This window comes from Pseudorca crassidens, chromosome 18, assembly GCF_039906515.1.
Source record: "Pseudorca crassidens isolate mPseCra1 chromosome 18, mPseCra1.hap1, whole genome shotgun sequence".
Lineage (NCBI taxonomy): Eukaryota > Metazoa > Chordata > Mammalia > Artiodactyla > Delphinidae > Pseudorca > Pseudorca crassidens.
The window spans coordinates 64,227,969-64,242,049 of record NC_090313.1 but is presented as its reverse complement, the minus strand read 5'-3'; the positions used below and the strand labels follow the sequence as shown (position 1 = coordinate 64,242,049).

Here is a 14,081-nt window from a genome sequence, read left to right as displayed (position 1 = left end):
GGAAGGTGGTGAAGTTGGTTGGGCAGGTGTAGATGGTGGCTGGCTCTGGAAGGAAGCAGTGGAGGTGGTGAGGAGGAGTCAGGTTGGGGGTGCAGAGCCAGGTGGACTTGCTGATGGATTGGATGTCACATGTGAGAGAAGAAAAAAAAAAGAAATCAAGGATAATTCCTAATATTTGTCTTGGGCAGCTGGAGGAGAGAAAATGGAGTAGAGGTTGGGAAGGGGCAGGGAAAATTGAGAACCAAGGGTCTGTTTTGGACTCGTGAAGACTGATATGTCTCTTGGATGTCCAAGTGGAAATGTCCACAACTAGAGAGAAACATCCAAAAGAATGAAGACAGCAGAGATGTTTCCAAAGATGAGTTCAACTCCCTGTGAGTTTTAACTGAAGGATTGAGAGACTGTGGGAAAATTAATAAAACCCTCAAGCATTTTGTTAAATATCCATCTTCATTTTCATGCTGCACAAATAAAATACAAAGGAAAAATGTCACTTGTGCCATTATAAGATTTTGTTGGAAAAAATTATGTCCAAAAATTCCAGTCAGTCATTGGACTTGTTCTTAGTTCTAAGAGTAAGCCTGTAGTTATCATTATAGCCTATATTTTGGTAGATATAAAGTAAATATACTTTCACAATTTTTATTTCACTTTTCAAGATAAAACTCAAATCAAAGCTTTTTCACTATTGGGAATTCCCTGGAGGTCCAGTGGTTAGGACTTGGCACTTTCAGTGCTGGGGCACAGGTTCAATTCCTGGTCCGGGAACTAAGATCTCCAAAGCTGAGCAGTATGGCCAATAAAAGAAAAAAGAAAAACAAACAAAAAAATTTTCACTGTTTATTATGAAATGTAAGCAGCCTACCCTAAGTGGCCTTTTAAAAATTATTTTTAATTAATTAATTTATTTATTTATTTGGTTGTACCAGGTCTTAGTTGTGGCAGGTGGGCTCCTTAGTTGCAGCTTGCCAGCTCCTTAGTTGTGGCACTCGGGCTCCTTAGTTGTGGCATTCAAACTCTTAGTTTCGGCATGAAATGTGGGATCTAGTTCCCTGATCAAGGATCTAACCCAGGACCCCTGCATTTGGAGTGTGTCATCTTATCACTGCGCCACCAGGGAAGTCCCTAAGTGGCCTTTTTAGTCTTCCAAATAAGATAGAAAAGTGACAGTGACAGAAACAGAGGGAAACAAATATAATTCAAATTTTTCTCTTGGATACTAAGTTCACTTCTTTATTAACAGGACAACTTACTACATGACCTGGACTGATAACAGGGCAAGAGGTGGAGAGTAACAATTATTCCTACTTTACCATTCTAGAAGTCAAGTTAATACTTTTTGATTAAAATGCATAACTGCTTTCTTAAGAACTCTACCTTCAACTATTAATTTGCCTCTCATGTTTTACCTGAGCAGGACAGAGTTGAGAAATGTTCTACTGTTAATATAAGTCAGGGTATTACTGTCTATAGTGTTCGCTGCAATGCCCAGTATCTTAAAATTTTCGGGCTGCCAAAACTAATTACCACTGTGGCTTAAACAACAAACATTTATCTCTCAGGTTTCTGGAGGCTGGAAGTCTGAGATCAGGGTGTCAGCATGGCCAGGTACAGGTGAGAGCTCTCTTCCTGGTTACGTTCTCACATGGCCTTTCCTTGGTTCGTTCACGCAGAGAGAGAGATCTCATGTGTCTCCTCCTCTTCTTCTAAAGGCATTAATCCCATGATGGGGGCTTCACCCTCATGACCTCATCTAACCCTAACTACCTCCCAGATGTCCCACCTCCAAGTGTCATCATGCTGGGAATTATGGTTTTGACATACGAATTTGGAAAAGGGGGGACACAAACATTCAGTCCATAGCACCCAGCCTAGATCCCCCTTCAGGTTGGAGACCCCCAGGTGCCGGAAGTGTTGGCTCCTGATGGCTTTCAGCTGAGTCCTCTCAAGGACTTGCCTGAAGGAAGCAGCCTTTCTTAAGGTTAGGCCCCTTTCCAAAGGGGTGAGTGATAGGTACAAGTGGAAGAGAGTACGAAGATCCAGCCGTCTTGCCTCAATATGAGACAGCTCGGATGAGCCATCCCACCTCCTGAACTTCCCATGAGGTCACCTGAGCCCAACCTTCTGCCCCTGTCCTGTTCCCCTGGCTCCCTTATAGGTGTTGTTCCCAATAGATTTCCCACCCACAAATCTCTGTCTCAGAATCTATTTCCTGGTGCCCAACCTAAGACACCAGGAGACCTCATTAACCGCATATTCAAATAATAAATAACCAAATCATGCAAATTTCTCTACATTTTGTGTAGGTTAAGGCACAGCATATAAAAGGTAAATGAAGTGGAAAATGCCCAGAGTAGCGAGCGCGCTATTGGACCATCCCAGGGCTTGCTTTATGCACTTTGCACATGTCATACACACATTTGTGGGAGGAAAAAACTCTCCCTTATGTCTGTTTGGTCCCATATCTTTTTGTCTGTCACACAGAGTAGTCTCTTTGCTTATTATAACTGACCTCTGAATGCGCTAGATAAGAGAACCAAGTTTTGCTCCCGTTCTGCTAGAATTTATTTTTGTTTTTTAAGGATGCATAACAACAGGCAGTCCAATTTCAGTCTGAATATTCTTGGAAGAAATGAAGAGTAAATCACGAAATGAAACAGCCAGCTCGGCAGCTCTCCTTAAGAATCCCCCAGCAGGGGTTATGTGGCTGCATCTAAAAAAAAGCAGACCTTTGTTGCTGAGATGATTTATCACACACATAACAATTCCCAGATCATAGATTATTTTTGCTGATTTGTTTCCGTCATTGTAATTTATTTAGCCTTCACCTTTCAAGATCCTTTATGACCATTAGTACGATTTTTAAAATAGCATCGTGCAGGTGGGATTTCGCAAAGAACATTCAGGCGCTTCTCTCCCTTTCAGGTCAGCGTTTAGTGAAGTCCAGAGGATTTTTTTTTTTTCATGGAACCCATGTAGCCTAACTTATATTCAGAGATATAGTCACAAAGAGACTCTGTCTTCAGGACTCTTATTTTTTAATAGTTATTTCTCCATTTATTTCCTTTTAGATTTTTGAATTTTGTCATTCTTTGATAATCATCATTTTATTACATAATTACAGAGAAGATGGAAATGGGATAAATGAAAAAGTGTCCATAATCTTGTCACCAGAACAAACCAGAATCAACATTGGTGGTTTATTTTCTTTCAGACTTTTGCCAAAATAGTGTATATAGTAGCGTTTACAATTTTTAGAAAATATACTCATGCCATGTTATAATTTAACTTACCAATATGTAATAAATATTGTCCATGTCAATAAATACACCATTAAAATATTGAACAGATGCACTATTTTATAGTATGGGCATATCATAACTTCTTTAATCAATATCCTGCTATGAAACATTTATATTATTTCCTTTTTTATTACTTTTATAAACAATGTGTAAGTGGACATCCTTGCAAATAAATCTTTGTACAAATAACTGGTTACTTCCCTAGGACAAATTCTTTTTTTGTATTTCCCTAGGACAAATTCTTAGAAGTAGGATTTCTGCATCAAAGAGTAGTTACATATTTAAGATTTTTAAAAATGCTTATTGCTGGGCTATAGCAAAAAAAAAATGCTTATTGCTAAATTGTTTCAATTTATATTCCCACCAATAGTGGCTGAGAATGCTCTTTCCCACACTCTTGTCACCCTGAGTATATAATTCTTTTTAATCTTTGCTGATCTAATGATGAAAAATAGGATCTTGTTTTTAGTTGCTTTTGTTTGATTTCTAGTGAGACTGAATTTTAAAAACAATGTTTATTGACCATGTACATTGCTTCCTCTGTGAAATGTCTGTTCATGTCCTCTGAACATAAGATATTGACTTCGAATATTTATATTATTGAGTTTTAACAGCCCTGTCTATATATTTATCGTACATCTGTGTGTATTCTACATTTAGAACTACATATACTCTAACAAGTTTCCATCCGGTTTGTCTTAACTTTAAATTTAATTTTCTGGGCATAAAGATTTTTTTTAAATGTCCTACAGAATGTAGGACATTCTGTACCCAAGATTACATAAATAAACTAAGAGAAACTGTATTTTCTCCTAGTAATTAATGGATTCATTAGAAACTTTTTTTTTTTTTTTTTTTTTTTTTGTTGCGGTACGCAGGCTTCTCACCGTTGTGGCCTCTCCCGTTGCGGAGTACAGGCTCCGGACGCGCAAGCTCAGCGGCCATGGCTCACGGGCCCAGCTGCTCCGCAGCATGTGGGATTTTCCCAGACCGGGGCACGAACCCGCGTCCCCTGCATCCGCAGGCAGACTCTCAACCACTGCGCCACCAGCGAAGCCCTAGAAACTTTTGTTACATTTACATCTTTAACCTACTAAACTTTTGATTATATCTGTGAGGCAGGAGTCTATTTTTTTCCTATTGTTTAGGCAGTTATCCCAAACTTATAAAATAATCCATCCTTTCTCTTTTCAACTGAAATGCTGTCATTGATACATGCTAAATTTGTAAATAACTTTAAATCTGCTTCTGGACTTTTCATTCTGATTGGTTGTTCTGTCTGTGAGTCCTATGCCTATACTATACGTTTAATCAGTATTGTTTTATAATGTGTTTTGGTATCTGATATGACCCTTATCTCCTCTGTATGTTTTTTAGACTATATTATCTTTAATGTTACCTCTTCTTCTCTTTTTCAAAATGTCCATTATTCTTATATATGTATTCTTCCATATATACAGATCTTCCTCGACTTACGATGGGGTTACATCCCAATAAACCCAACATAAATTGAAAATACTGTTAAGTCAAAAGTGCGTTTAACGCACCTACCCACTGAACATCGTGGCTTAGCCTAGCCTAACTTACACGTGCTCAAAACACTTGCATTAGCCTACAGTTGGGCAAAATCATCTAATGCAAAGCCTATTTTATAATAAAGTGTGGAATATAGCATTAATTTATTGACTTGAAAGTAAAAAACAGAATGGTTGTCTGGGTATAGAATGGTTGTAAGTGTATTGTGATCACGAGGCTGACTGGGAGCTGCAGCTCGCTGCCCAGCATCATGAAAAAGGATCGCTAGCCTGGGAAAAGAGTAAAGTTCAAAATTCTAAGCATGGTTTCTACTGAATGCTTATTGCTTTCGCAATTTCATAAAGTCGAAAAATTGTAAGTCGAACCATCCTATGTTGGGGACGATCTATACTTAATAGAGAAGTTTTCGATTCACAGCAAAACTAAGAGGAAGGTACAGAGAGATCCCATAAATCCCCTGCCCCCACACATTATCAGCATCCCCACAAGAGTGGTACTTTTGTTACAATGGATGAACTTACATTGACTTATTTCTTCCATATGTATTTTTATACTATACTATATTATATATTCTTTCATATATTTTAAAATATTTATTTATTTATTTGGCTGCCCTGGGTCTTAGTTGTGGCACACGGGATCTTTTTTAGTTGCAGCGTGCAGACCCTTAGTTGCGGCATGTGCGATCTAGTTCCCCAACCAGGGATAGAACCCGGGCCCCCTGCATTGGGAGCGTGGAGTCCTAGCCATCCTAGCCACTGGACCACCAGGGAAGTCCCTCTTTCATATATTTTTATACTACTTTTGACACATCCTCCTCAAAAGAAATCCTTTGGAATACTATTAAATTTATATGTGAATTTAGGAAGAATTTACTTTTCAGAATATTTCAAAATATCTGGAAACATACACTAAACATTTATTTAGGTCTTTGATTATGACCCTAGATCAGGATTTGTAGATTCCTTACATAGGCCTAAGATATTTCATGTCAAGTTCATTCTTTTCTTTTTTTAAATAAATTTATTCATTTTATTTATTTATTTTTGGCTGTGTTGGGTCTTCGTTGCTGTGCGTAGGCTTTCTCTAGTTGCGGTGAGCGAGGGCTACTCTTTGTTGCGGTGTGTGGGCTTCTCATTGCGATGGCTTCTCCTGTTGCAGATCACGGGCTCTAGGCGTGTGAGCTCAGTAGTTGTGGCTCACGGACTCTAGAGCGCAGGCTCAGTAGTTATGGCACACGGGCTTAGTTGCTCCGCAGCATGTGGGATCTTCCCGGACCAGGGCTCGAACCCGTGTCCCTTGCATTGGGAGGCGGATTCTTAACCACTGTGCCACCAGGGAAGCCCATCAAGTTAATTCTTAATGCTCTTATTGTTCAATGGGATACTTTTTCATTATACTTCCTAACTCTTACCAAGCCTATTGACAGTTTTATAGACATATTATTCACATACTATAAAATTCATTCTTTTAAAGTGTACATTTCTGTGGTTTTTTAGTATGTTCACAAGGTGGTACACTATCAACACCATCTACTTTAGAACATCTTTATTGCCCTCAAAAGAAACCCAAATCCATTAGCAATCGCTCCTATTTTCTCTTCCGCCCAGCTGTCTCTTCATTAGCTGTTTCTAATCTGTAATCTTCCTAATAAAATTTTAAGTATAGCTTTCCTGAGTTCTGTGAGGCATTCCAGTGAATTATTGGACTTAAGGGGGTTATTGAAAGCCCTGAATTTATAGCCAGTTGGTCAGAAGTATGGGTGGCCTGGGACCTCCAAAGTGGATCTGACATCTGAAGTAAGGACAGTCCTGTGGGAGTCGTGCCCTTTACCTTGTGGGGTCTGCACTAACCCTGGATGGCCAAGATTGAATCTCAGAATATCCACTTGGGGTTGAAAGGCAACAAGCTTCTTTTTGTGTGCTTTTTGACCATTTGTAGACATTTGTCTCCCTTCTCCTTGGGCTACTTGTTGCAAGACCCCCAATGGATGCCTGAAACCTTGGATAGTACCAAACCCTATATATACTATGTTTTTCCTGTACATACGTAGTTATGATAAAGTTTCATTTACAAATCAGGCACTGTAAGAGATTAACAACAATAATAACAAAATAGAACAATTATAACAATATACTGTAATGAAAGTTTTGTGAATGTGGTCTCTCTCTCAAATTTAATGCCTTTTTTTGTATTAACTAAGCATTTATCATGCACTGTGACCTCAGCTTTTGCAGTTTGAGGTGCAACAGCAAAGCTAGCACAGATTTCTTTTTCCTTCTTCACAATTTTAAGGACAGGAGATTTGTTCTTACCCTAGATCTTAGCAACCTCAGCATACAATTCTTTTTCTTTCCTTATTAAGCCAAGAACTTTCACCTTTTCACTTAAAGGAAGCACTTTACAGCTTCTCTTTGGCATTTCCTAATTGTCAGCATCACTACTCTTGCACTTTGGGGCCATTATTAAGTAAAATAAGAGTTGCTTGAACACAAGCACTTCGATAAACTACAGTCAATCTGATAACTGAGAAGGCTACTAAGTCTAAGTGACTAATGGGCAGGATACATTGGACGCAAGGATGATCCCAGGTGGGATGAAGCAGGACAGAGCAAGATTTCATCACACTATTCTGAATGGCATGTAATTTAAAACTTATGAATTGTTTATTTCTAGAATTTTCCATTTAATATTTTTGACCACAGTTTACTACAACCATAGAAAGTGAAATCATGGGCAAAGGGGGACTACATATCTTTTTTGGAGAAAAATCTATTCAAGTCTTTTGCCCATTTTTAATTGGGTTATTTTTTTTTTACTGTTGAGTTTTAAGAGTTTATTAAATAATATAGTCCAAATATCAGATGAATCAGATATATAATTTGCAAATATTTTGTTCCATTCTGTGTGTTTTCTTTTCACTTTCTCGATGGTGTCCTTCAAAGTTTTTAATTTTGATGAATTCTCATCTATTTTTTATTTTGGCATATCTTAGAAACCATTGCCTAACTCAAGGTCACAAAAATTTACTACTACATTTTCTTCTAAGAGTTCTGTAGTTTTAGGTCATATTTTTAGAGCTATGATCCATTTTCAGTTAATTTTGGAGTATTGTGTGAGGTAGCGGTCCAGTTTTATTGCTTTGCACGTGGATATCTAGTTGTTCCTAGTCTATTGATTTTAAGCATCTTGTAACTTTCCACCTAACATTATTTCTAGTAGATTCAATAGATTTCTCTTTTTTTTCAAGTAATAATACCATGTTCAAATGATAACTTTGCTTTTTCCTTGACAGTATTTGTACTTATTATTTTGTCTTCTCAGATATATTTTTTTAAACATGATGATCACATCATCTTCATATTTTTCTTCATTTTAAAGGGAATGTTTCTGCAGAAACAGACTCACAGACATAGAGAACAGACTTATGGTTGCCAAGCAAGAGGAGGATGGGGGAGGGATGGATTGGGAGTTTGGGATTAGTAGATGCAAACTATTATATATAGGATGGATAAACAACAAGGTCCTACTGTATAGCACAGGGAACTATATTCAATATCTTGTGATAAACCATAATGGAAAAGAATATGAAAAAAGAATGTATATATATGTATAACTGAACCACTTTGCTGTACAGCAGAAATTAACACAACATTGTAAATCATGTATACTTTAATAAATTTTTTTAAAGGGAATGTTTCTAGAGTTTTGCCACCACTGAGTATGACACGTTAGAGTAATAAATGCTTTCCAGTATCTGCTACTGCATCTATATTTTGCTGCTACTGATATAAGATGAGGAGATATGATTTTGCTGTAAAACCTCTTTAAATTATGTTTTAAGAATATATTGTTATAATTTCTACTAGATGTAGTCTCCTTTAACAATTTTTTTTTTTGCTATAAGTTTTGGTTAAAACAATTTTGTATTTTTTTGTCTTGAAGGTAACATTTATTGAGACTTGACTGTGTACCAGGCACTGTGCTATGGGTTTACACACAAGACTTGTTTAACCTTCACAACTACCCTGTGAAGTAGAGACCATCATATCTTCTGTTTGCAGATGGGAAAAAAATGACGCTCAGAGAGCTTACCCAGTGTGTCCAAGGACACTCAGCTGGAATGTAACATAACTGAGATTTCTACCTGGCTATCTGCTGTCTGACCATGGGGTCTTCATTCTTTGTCTCCTTAATTGAGGTATAGTTGACATATAACATTATATTAGTTTCAGGTGTACAGCATAATGATTTGCTATATGTATATATTGTACTGATCACCACTGTAATTCTAGTTAACATCCATCACCACACATAGTTATGAAATTCTTTCCTTGTGACAAGAATTTTGAAGATCTATTCTCTTAGGAACTTTCAAATATGCAATACAGTCACCATGCTATTAACTAACAGTCACCATGCTATCTATTACTGCTCCAGGACTTATTTATTTTATAATGGAAGTTTGTACCTTTTGACCACCTTCACCCATTTTGCCCACCCCCCAGTACCCACTTCTGGCAGCAACCAATCTGTCCTCTGTATCTATTAGTTCTTTTTTTTTTTTTTTTAGATTCCACATATAAGTGAGATCATACAATATTTGTCTAACAACCATTTTGGGGAAATATTTTCCTAAAACAATATTTATCAAGAGCAGTTTATTATTCTAATTAGAAAAAATAAGTTCATCATAACAGATATGATGTTTTCAACTACATAAGGAGAGAATTAATTTCTTTTAATCTGAAATAGTTTTACTGTAAAAGTAAATCAATTAATGAACTAGAATAGGTAATTCACAAATACTGTATAGATTTCAAAAGGTAGAAAATAATATACAGAGTGGAATAAAACCTCCTTTTCACCCCTGTTTCCTAGCTACCACATTCTTCTCCCTGCAAACAACTACCATATTCTATAAAAGAGCAGGATTTTTTTTTAAATAAAAGCAATACATACTTATATAATACATACACATATACCTGTACACACATATAAAATATATGCAAAATATATCAAATGTTTACACAAGAAAAACAATGTGCTGAGCAGTCCTAGGGAATGAGATGGAACGCAAAGACTTGATGAAGAGTCTGTTCACAAAAATGAGAGAAGTAGCTGAGAAAACTCTTTGGTGTTTTTCCAATATTGTCAGTTACCAGTTTACTTAAACTCCAAATCCGTTTTCTTACAGCAAAGGATACATCTAGTTACGGCAAAGGATAAATCTAGAATCCACGTCACATTAACTGCATTAAATGTAAATGTCCACCACCTCAGCTTTCCCTACCTCGGATGGCAAATAAGATAGGAACCATGCATTCCCAAGAGGCAACAGAGATCCAGAGCACAAAATGACAAAACAAATTTCCAAAATGTACTAAAAACCTCTTCACTTACATGGAAGAAGCCTAAATAAATCAAAATCAGGGCACAAAAATAACGTAGCCTCGAATAATTTTGTATTAGGTTGTAAACAACTCTGAATAGTCATTTGGAACCATGGTGTGTAAAGAGGGAGAGCTGTCTATTGGGGGCAGGCAGCACCTTTAGTCTAGCCTGCATGATGTAGTCCAGCCTCTGGACTGATAAAGCTTGAGGCAGTGGAGGGAGATGGGGAGGGCAGCAGTGGGGTCTGGGAGGCAGAAGGGGAGGGGGAGGTGCTGATTCAAGCAAACCAAACTCACAGAAGACTGATTTATAAACAGAAATACCATCTGTTCATTAACCATATAGACCACAAGAAGACCAAGTGGACCATTGTTACTTCACAGCATCATTCTCCAGTCAAAGTTTCCCGAGGTCTTCCTTGTCTCTCCATCTCTTAGCGTGGGCATTTCTGTGGGCGGCTGGGAGGTAATAGTAATATACTGTGGCCATCACCTGCACAGGTTCTGAGTCCCATGGCCTTAGTTTCAATCCAGGCCTGGCCCTTTGCCAGCCATATAACCTCAAGTGGTTATTTAACTTCTCTCTTCCTGTGAAAATGGGAATGATAACAGTACCTACTTCAGCAAGTCATTGTAAAGATTAAATGAACTAACATTTAGCACTGTGCCTAGTACATGTAGAACACTCCAAAAATGTTAGCCATTAGTATTAAACCTACTCCTATCTACTTCTGTTGATCTGTAGTTGTTTCTGCTCACAGAGAACAAACTATTTTTAACTCTTTGCCCAAATTAAGGAAGGGGAAAGAGGAAGTTAAATGAGAGACGAGCTTGACTCGATGGTGAAAAGTCTGAGATGAATTCAGTGTTTCAAAGAAATGCAATTGTATTGCTTTCAAATTTGAATTACAGCCCTAAATAACATGGAGAATAAGGAAATAAATAAGGTAAAATTTTTTTGCCTTTTATTTATTTATTTTAATCGAAGTATAACTGATTTATGATGTTGTGTTAGTTTCAGGTATATGGCAAAGTGTTTCAGTTATACATACATATGTATCTATTTTTTTTTTCAGATTCTTTTCCCTTATAGGTTATTGAAGTAAAGTTTTAAAAGGTGAAATAAGTAAAAAAGAGGGAACTTAATGTAACAATGCAGTGTGTAGTAAACAAGTATTTCTGGAGTGTCCAGTATGTACCCAGCTAGTCTTCCTCTTTTTAGCCTTCCCTTTCTTGTCATTTTTTTTTTTTTTTCCCAGTACGTGGGCCTCTCACTGCTGTGGCCTCTCCCGCTGCGAAGCACAGGCTCCGGACGCGCAGGCTTAGCGGCCATGGCTCATGGGCCCAGCCGCTCTGCGGCATGTGGGATCCTCCCCGACCAGGGCACGAACCCGTGTCCCCTGCATTGGCAGGCGGACTCTCAACCACTGCGCCACCAGGGAAGCCCCTAGCCTTCCCTTTCTTAAATCGATTTGCAACACAGTAGCCAAAGTAATCTTTTAAGGACTTAAGTCAGACCATGTCACTTTCTGTTCAAAATCTTCCAAAGGCTCCCCACCTCATTCAAAGTAAAAAGCAACATCTTCACAATGCCCTCCAAGGCCTTATATAGTCTGCTCACCCCAACCCTACTTAACTTAAGTAGGGTTGAGTAGGGTTAACCCTACTCAAGGGGTTAACTTATGACTTAACCCCTTCACACCCTCTGGCCTACTTACTCTGCACAGGCCACGTGGGACTCTTTGCTTTCCCTTAACTATGCCAGGTACTCCTGCCTCGGGGCCTTTGCACTGGTAGTTCCTTCTGCATGGAGTCCTCTTCTTCAAAGTCACATCTCCTTTACGACATTACAAAAACACCACTTTTCCCGACCCTCCTACTTAAAACTGTAACTTCTTCCCCATCCCCACCACTCTCTAATCGCCTTCCCTGCTCTGTTTTCTTTATAGTGTTTCTCTATATATTTATTGATGTATTTTGTTTATAATCTATCTCACTTGCCTTCCCTTTGATATAAATTCCACAGGACAGGGATTTTTGTATGTTTTGTTTATTGCTACATCATTAATCCTTAACTTAGTGATAGCACTATTGGCTGAATGGATAAATGGTCATCTTATATGTCATCTCATTTATATCTTTTGGTGAAGGTCTGGTTTTCATAATAATATATCACTAAAAGATAGCCATTCTTATAATTAAGTATTTTTATATTCAACAATTGCTGTTTCCTGAAATTAAAAATGGACTGAAGGTATCTTTAAGCTCTTGAAGCTGGAATTTGAAAAACACTGTTTATTTTAAAGTGTGGATGTCCTTTAAAAGCATCTTATGTAAGATTGAAATTCAGAGGAAGAAGCTATTTTTAACTTCTTACTCAATATGAATGACACGTATCACTTCTGAATTAAAAGAAATTATGAATTTTCACATAAATTTAAGTTGGCCTTTTCTAATTTTAGTATCAATTCTCCAACCCCTAAATATGATTTTTAGATTTGTCCAAATGATGCCTGACAGCAGAAGTGTGGGCCTGGATGTCCCTGCTTCTGCTTTTCTGGAGATAAGGCCTGCCTACTGAATTTCTGGTTTCCATTACAGCTGATGACATGAAAGAAATGCTTGTAAGAACAAATGTTTGATTCCAGGCCGTAGCCTAATTTAATAGTGTACTTGAAAAAGAAAAGTTGATGATTCATTCCAAAACCCCTGGGGAGGGAGGGGTGATTGTAAACAAATTGGAAAGGGGCAAGAAAACCTAATATGAAACCATTGCAGCAATCTTCAACAACAACCAAAAAAGTCTTGTCTAAACTTGATCAAATGCTGTTTTTTTTCCAGAATGATTTTAACTGAGGAAAGGATGTTTGATTCAAAACCCTTTTCCCTCTGCTCTGATTTGGGGAGGGGGAGGTGGTAACCGTATTAACTTTTGATAATTTCAGATAATATGAAGTATTTGGATGTAAAATTACCCTGAGGTTTTCATAATTGTGGTTTTTCTCAAACCGTTACATGCGATTGTAATGTTTTTATGGGCCAGAACCCTAGGCAAATTTTTATGGAAGAAGGAAGAGACGTTTTTTAAAAATAGAAACCAAGACTGAAGACACATCAGACATCTAAGTAGGTGGAGTAGACAGCTGCCATGGGCGAGACCCCAAAACCCCTCCCACCGCTTGCTTGTTGATGCCTGAAACTTTGAAAACCAGGAATTCATTTTCTTGGATCAAGACTTCATCTATAAAAATACTCACATCCCTACTCAGGATCACATGATAAACTCTCTGGGCCTTATTTACACTGATGATACCGTCCTCACTGATTCCAGATCCAACTGGGTGGAGAGAAAGCAAAGGGATCCTGGCTCTTTGGAGATGAGGCTGAATGTGTGATGGCGGGGAGGGGGCAGCGCCTCCCTTGGAGCAAAACATGGAAGATCACCAAGAGGTGAAGAAGCACAGAAAAGGGATTTAGAGACTTTTCCCTCTGTGGGAACCATTTTTAGCCATCCCTCCTTCTCTGAATACCAGAGGAAGGGAAGGTCGATATGGGGACATGGTGTGAAGAAATCAGCGACACTTGAGTCTCCGGAAACCTCACCACCACCAGGATTATCACAGCAGTTAATCCTTCGGTATGAGCCCAGACGACTTGCTTACCTTAAATGATAATTTTATAAGGTACTCTATAAAATACTTCTGACGTAGGGGAATTCACCTCTCCCACAGTTTGTTGTTGTTGTTTTCATTATTTTATTTATTTACTTATTTATTTTTTGGTAGGGCCACACAGCATGTGGGATCTTAGTTCCTCAACCAGGGTTGGCACCCATGCCCCCTCCAGTGGA

At 38.0% G+C, this 14,081-nt stretch overlaps 1 long non-coding RNA gene across 5 annotated transcripts in view; it reads left to right on the top strand.

Annotated features, from left to right (window-relative positions):
• The window catches only part of LOC137210956 (uncharacterized), a 48,553-nt gene that overhangs the window by 21,487 nt on the left and 12,985 nt on the right, over positions 1-14,081 (top strand). Inside the window, exons 4-5 of one of the 5 annotated variants that reach the window (XR_010936819.1) lie at positions 8,784-9,039; positions 10,036-13,868. The exons of 3 other annotated variants lie outside the window; for them this stretch is intronic. This is a non-coding gene — a long non-coding RNA (uncharacterized lncRNA). Of the gene's footprint in view, positions 1-1,243; positions 8,593-8,783; positions 9,040-10,035; positions 13,869-14,081 lie in introns of those variants that run through there. One more of the 5 variants, XR_010936823.1, reaches the window with a different exon arrangement.